The sequence below is a fragment of the Odocoileus virginianus genome, chromosome 19, assembly GCF_023699985.2.
Source record: "Odocoileus virginianus isolate 20LAN1187 ecotype Illinois chromosome 19, Ovbor_1.2, whole genome shotgun sequence".
Lineage (NCBI taxonomy): Eukaryota > Metazoa > Chordata > Mammalia > Artiodactyla > Cervidae > Odocoileus > Odocoileus virginianus.
In genome coordinates, this window is record NC_069692.1 from 45,684,257 (window position 1) to 45,691,053 (window position 6,797).

Below are 6,797 nucleotides of genomic sequence, written 5' to 3' on the forward strand. Positions count from 1 at the left end.
TGGGTTGGTGAATGCGATAAACGGTAAAAAGATTTCAGAAATTGAGGGTTAGAGTGCGGCGTTGAGTATTTGCACATGGAAAACACGCCGCCGGACCGCCACGTGTCCCCAGTCGCGGTGGCGATCGGCTTTGAGCTTGGGCCTGCGTAGGCTGTTGCTGGTGGTCATGGCGCTGCGCGCGGCGGGTTGCTAACCCGGCTGGATGATCCTGAACGGCGCACGGGAAACGACCACATTTCTGGGACTTGGGGCGGGAGTTATGCTTAACGTTGACTTCGAGGCCTTAGATACGTCGTCGTATCAACAGTTAATTTCAAAATGGGCAGCTACTTACTGCGTGAGACTGAGTTGTATCGTGCCCAGGTGGCGCTGTGTGCAAATCGAATTGTTGGAGGGGAAGGTTTTAGTGCTGAAAACCTTGAACTATGACCTTCCATGACAATACTTAATTTTTAATATATTTATTCTTCCGCAGGTTAATGTATTGATTCTCCCGCTGGAACAATGGGTTTCAGTGTAGCGGAACTGTTACATGGAGATGCTAAGGTAAGTGTTGAGTGCTTAGTTTTAAGCTGAGGAATAAACCTGTTGATTTACAGGAAAGATGATGCATCATTTGAAATTGTTTTTTTTTTTTAGATGCAAAGGTACATTTCAAAACATGCCGGACAGTATTGGCTGGAAAATGACTTGGTTAAAACCTGATGATCTTACCAGGTATGCGTTCGACTAGTACTTTGAATCTCTATATGCTTAGTCCACGTGTAGATTAAATGAGAAAAACATTTTTGTTTTTTAACAGCGTTCTGCAGATTGATGAATACTAATGAAGCTGTGGGTGTCACTGAGCAGCTTCATTTTAAAGTTACCCTGACTTACATCTGCTGCAGTAATTCCGAGGTTTGTGGTAAATGTCGGTGTGGTGTAGCTTAAGGGATTTTGGTCTGATCAATGATGAAGCCAATCCCGAAGCTGATAACCTGAAGAAACGCATGTACGGATTCGGCTTCTCAGACAAGGCTAATGTGCAGATATGAGTAGAAGTTTTACAACAGATTCCTGTTGGGTTATGCCTCATAGAGGAAAAACTTAATTCACAGTAGTGGGGTTTTCTCTGCCAACAGTGAGGGGTTGCTGTCTGCCTGTTGAAAGAAGTCGGTGTGCTGTGACATTTCGAAGGTGGAACCATTTCTGTGAGTAGAGATGTTTTGCTTCAAAATCAGTAAACATTGTGTCCTTGGTCTTACCTATGATGATCCTATCCCGAACCTGAATTTCTGTTGAAAAAACTTAATACGGATCTGGCTTCTGAGGTGGACCTTATAAGGACAACAGCATTTTTGAAAATTGTTTTGAGTTTTTTGATGTTGATAGTTTTGTAAACTTGAAATGTTTTTCCTTTCCTAGGACTAGTGCTGCGAGATTTACTTGTCTGTCATGAAAATCTGGTGATTGGGAAAATCTCCATTTTATGGATGTGGGAAGAAAGTTGAAGATGAATTATATTTTTACATTGGTTTGTACATAGATTCTGAACCAGCATTGAGTCTAGATAATGCATTCATAAGAGTCAAGGCATTTCTGTTTGACCATGACACTGCTGTAGAATCATAACCTGTTAACCAGTGTATTACTTTCTACCTATGAAACTGTTCTGAAAGGAAAATTCTTTTCTAGTTATCCAGCCTTGTAATTAAATAATTTTGAATAACCTTTGGTTCTCTGTCTGAATTGAGTTTAAAACTGCGTGATTGTAATTACACCAAGTTAAAGTGTATACTCTTGCAGTGGAATCTTTAGTCAGATTTCTATGGAGAGATGATTTGGTTTGGCAAGAATAAGTAATGTGGAAAACGTTAGCTTCAATCAGGGTGGTATTACTGAATTAATGGGATGAGAGCAAAGTGTAAGAGATTGGACCTGTTAACATTGAGGGAAGGTCACTGATAAAATCTGGGTTAAAACTGGTCAAACACTGTATGGAATGGGTTAGTGTAAACAATAATAGCATCTAATCTAACCAAGGTGGTTGGGCCCTGCTGCTGTTAAGTCGCTTCAGTCGTGTCCAACTCTGCGACCCCATTCTCTAGGCAAGAATACTGGAGTAGGTTGCCATTTCTTTCTCCAGTTGGGCCTAACCCTAACCTGTTTCCATATTGAAACATTAAAGTCAGTGCCAATATTACCTGAGTGAACTCTTAAAATGTTTGCTTGCTGAAGTGATGATTTGGGGCCCATGGACTTCAGATTCATGAGACTGAGCCTATAGTTGAGTGCCCAGTATTTCTTGAGGTAAATGACCTCCATGTATAACTTAGTTCATTTATTATGTCCATTTGGAAATCAGACAGCACCCTGATCTCCCTTACTCTGCTCTATTTGGAACTGAAGTATGGTTTATAAAATCTGAGCACTGGCATACCTGTATCGAGACACCTTGATAGCAACCTGGCACTTGGTTGCCAATAAATGTTGAATGCTTAATGACCCATTGAGGGGGACTTTCCTGATTGTCCAGTGGTTAAGACTGCTTCCAGTATAGGTGCTGCTGCTAGGGTTGGTGAGCCTCCATGTAGAGTGGCGCAGCCAAAACCCTAAAACATTCAAAGTTGGCCAACATGACATTAAAACAATCAAGGCAAACTTATGAATCAGACTTGGTTTTGGAGCACTTACGGTTTCCTTTATGGCTCAGTTGGTAAAGGATCTATCTGCAATGCGGAGTCCATTTCCCTCCCAGTCAGCCTTAAGATTCAAATGATGTACACGTTTCATTGCACTGTAGTGGGTTGGGTCCCACTACAATGAGAGTTTGATCCAAATAAAAGTCCATTTGAGAGTATAAATATTAAAAATGGATTGAAAACATACAGTTGTGGAAGTTGGGAAAGCTCATTGTACTGACTCAATGGAAGGCAAGGGAAGCCTAGCATGCTGCAGTTCATGGGGTCACAGAGTCAGACACTGCTTAGCAACAAAACTAATACCAGACTTGAACCAGTAAGAATTTTCTCAGCTTTACACCATGCTTCCAGGTTATCTTAGAATAGGTTCAATTCTACTGTTTGGTATTTTCTAGTGAAGTGAAGGTTGCTCAGTCTTATCCAACCCTTTGCAACCCATTGGACTGTGTAGTCCATGGTATTCTCCAGGTCAGAATACATTCCCTTCTCCAGGAGATATTCCCGACCCAGGGGTCTTATCCATGTCTCCTACATTGCAAGCAGATTCACTGAAGTGAGCCACCGGGGAAAGCCCAAACTAGTTATATTGCCAGAAATCCAATATCCATTGCACTTGGCTTCCTTATCAAGTGCCCTCTGAACTGTGTGTACAGTTCATAATCCTTGCTGTTTGCCCAGCTTCTGAGAACTTTTGGCTGTTTTTAAACCAGTTTTTCCATTAAATTTAGAGCCTTTAAATGCCAACCTATGTACAGATAACCAGGCTTCCCTGGTGGCTCAGGGTAAAGCGTCTGCCTGCAATGGGAGAGACCTGGGTTCAATCCCTGGGTTGGAAAGATCCCCTGGAGAAGGAAATGGCAACCCACTCCAGTATTGTTGCCTGGAGACCAGCACAGACGGTGGAGCCTGGTAGGCTGCAGTCCACGGGGTTGCAAAGAGTCACATGACTGAGTGACTTCACTTTCCTTTTTCCTTTCCTTTCCTATAGACGGATAAGTCAAAATACAAGCATGCTACAGTTTTTGTGGATCATCTTGAGGTGGAGGAAGGGTACCTTTCCAATATGAAAACCAGACTTGGTCTCATTCTCACAAATCCTGGCCTCATCTGACCACTAGTCAACCTGAGGTTCTGACATGCTATGCAGCTGAGTTATAACAGGATATAGATTTAATCTCACAAGAATCCCACACTGAGTACGGTATAATACATCCATCTTATTTGGAAACTTTACCTTAGTTATGCTTAGTTGATTCAGTTCTCTTCAAAAGAGTTAACAATGGAAAGAGCATTTCAGAATACTCAGAATTCACCATTTGAAGATGTTTGCTAACAGTGATTACTGAGGTCAGGAAACTTGACCCTTGCCTCCTAACTACTGAATATACATATGTCAATAAATGGTTCATTTTAAAAGTTTACAGTTTGATGAGTCTCTATGCACCCATGAAACCATTACTGCAATCAAGATAATAAAGTCCATCTCCCCAAAAGTGCATTTTTACAGAGGCTTGATTTTGAACATACTAAGTTTGAGATGACATGTGATACCCAAATAAGGTTTTGAGGTAGATATGAAAGTTCAGAGGAGAGATCTAAGCTGGAGAGATAAACTTGGGAGTTAGCAGAATGTGAATGGCCATATACTGAGATCACTGAGGGAGTGCCTACAAGAGAAGTGATCCAAGAGTTGAGTCCCCGGACATTCCAGAAGTAAGACATGGCAAGTTTAGTCCAAATCATAGAAATTATTTTGTACCAGCAAACAAAAACTGGGAAGCAGAAATCTGTTTTCAAATGCAACTACCATATCTGAAACAAACTAGGTGGAAAATGGAGGCGTTCAGAAAGCAAGGGTGTGAATTAAGCAATAATTGATTGGGGTAATGGGGCTGGAGGTTGCCTTGTATTTAATACAGAGCACTGGTCAGTGTGAAAATTGAGGGAGTGGTAAGGACAACTTTACAAAGTATTAGGCAAAGTGGTGTCCAGGAAAGAATGAGATGAGGAATTTAGAAAGTGAAAAGAGTTGTCCTCAGACACTGGAGTGATGAGAGAAATGGAGTTGACTACAGACATGTTAGAGATGTGCCTTTTGGTACTAAAGTGCCCAATGAGGCTGAAAATTGCCAAGTGTGAGAGTTAATCAGCATCATTCTTACCTGTTGTCCTGTGGGGCTTATCCACATGGGAGCAGAAAGCAGATTAGTGGATTAATCCAAAATTCAGGATAAACTGGCCTGAAGGAGCAGAGCCATGACGGGCCAATTGAGAGTGTAGGTGAAAGTGGTGTTAAAATTGACCTTGAAATCCAGGCTGATAAGGGAAAGAAATTAGTGCTGGAAAACTGTCCCAGGTAATGACGAAGATTAGGTGTACCACAGAGAGATGATGAAAATGAGGTAAAATAAGATCCTTTCTAGTTACACTACAAAACGACCCACAGCTTGTTGTGTTTCTAATTAGTGGTTTATTTCTCTCTGGTCCTAGAGTGAGTTCTTCTCAAGCAGAAACTGCCCTTTTACCTCTTATACTCTGTGCCTAGTGCAATGTAAAGGCTCCCATTACAAATTTGTCTCATTATATGGAATTCAGTATGTACATTTAAGGTGGGCAATGATGATACGATCTAAATTCTCCAAAAGAAATAAATGGGAAAAGTTGGAAACATGGATTCGGTATGTGTGCCCTCCCGGAGTTCTTATGTTGAAGCCCTAACTCCCACGTGCCAGTCTTTGGTGATGGAGCCTCAGGGGAGGTGGTTAAGGTTGGATGATGTCATGAAGGCGGGGCCCTGGCCGGGTAGGATGAGTGTCCTTAGAAGAAACTACAGAGCAGTCACTCTCCCTCTTCATGCGCACCCGCGAGAAAGAAGCCGCGTGGGGACACTGTGACAATGGCTGTCTGCAAGTCCAGACAAGAGGACTCGAGTGAAGCCTCAGAGCGAGACTGCCCAGCCTCCAGAGCTAGGAGAAAATTACTTTGTATCGTTTCAACCATCCAGTCTGGAGGCAGCTCTTACAGACTGAGACAGAAGCAATGGATAAATGGCCACTGTTATAATTTGAGGGCTTGATATTTGGCAAAAGATTTAGGAGCAACAACTATTAAAAAAAGTCCACGCAGTGTAATCCCTCTGGTTTTATACATCTTCCCTTTAGGTTTTTATTTATTACATTGAAACTGGATCACTTTTTTTTTTTCAGTGTGTTTTATTATTGACTAATAACAAACAACTGACACAAAGCTTTCCACCTGTTTCAACACTAATAGATAATTTTTCAATTAAATATCAGTAAAAGGAATTAGAGATTGAAATTAAACTACTTTAGAAGGTGAATGTTGTCTTCAGTCTTGTGCTTCACAAGAACTTTTAACATAAACTTTTAAAATAACTTTTAAACTTTTTAACATAAATGAAATTAGTTCTTTTAAAATTAACTCATATAACAAATGGTTTAGGCTTACTGGGTATTCATAGTATAAAATTATTTTTTCTGTATGAACATGAAGATTGTAAAAGGGGACTTCTCTGGTGGTCCAGTGCTGAGACTCTGCATTCCGAATTCAGGGAGGGAGGCCAGGTTTGATCCCTGGTCAGGGAACTAGATTCCACATGCTGCAAGTAACAGTTCACATTCCAAAGCTAAAAAAGATTCTCCATGCCATGACTAAAGGTGCTGCAACTAACGACCCAGTACAATAAAAGAGGGAAAGAAAGTCAAGTGACGTTATTTCTTAAAAAAAAATTTAACTTAACATTTTTGGTAACTGATAGTTCATACCTATCATGGTTTTTTCACTGTTTAATGGAAAATACTTGGTATAAAATAATGACTGACACTTCAGTTCTCTTAATTCTACATGGTGCTTTGACTTACATCATCTTGGTTTCTCCTACAGTAACCTGTGAGTAGGCATCATTAGTATTTATACATTTTATATGTGAGTAAACTGAGAGATTTAAAATACAATCTGTTCAAAGTTCAGACCACTGGAAGGAACGATTTCATCATCATCTGTATTTTGCACATTGTAATATAGTTTTTTTTAGTTTGGGTGCCACATTTAAGAAAAAGAGTGGTGGGAGTTCCCTGATGGTCCAGTGGGTAA

The 6,797-nt window shown here is 40.7% G+C and overlaps 1 long non-coding RNA gene and 2 other non-coding genes across 3 annotated transcripts; all 3 read left to right on the forward strand.

The window, feature by feature from the left end:
- Window positions 1-708: 708 nt before the first annotated feature.
- On the forward strand, window positions 709-1,713 carry LOC139029717 (uncharacterized). Its single transcript, XR_011481932.1, has 2 exons — window positions 709-1,193; window positions 1,408-1,713. It is a non-coding gene; the product is annotated as an uncharacterized lncRNA (long non-coding RNA).
- On the forward strand, window positions 947-1,016 carry LOC139029756 (small nucleolar RNA SNORD50). Its single transcript, XR_011481958.1, has one exon. It is a non-coding gene; the product is annotated as a small nucleolar RNA SNORD50 (small nucleolar RNA).
- Window positions 1,245-1,315, forward strand: LOC139029755 (small nucleolar RNA SNORD50). Its single transcript, XR_011481957.1, has one exon. It is a non-coding gene; the product is annotated as a small nucleolar RNA SNORD50 (small nucleolar RNA).
- Window positions 1,714-6,797: the final 5,084 nt, after the last annotated feature.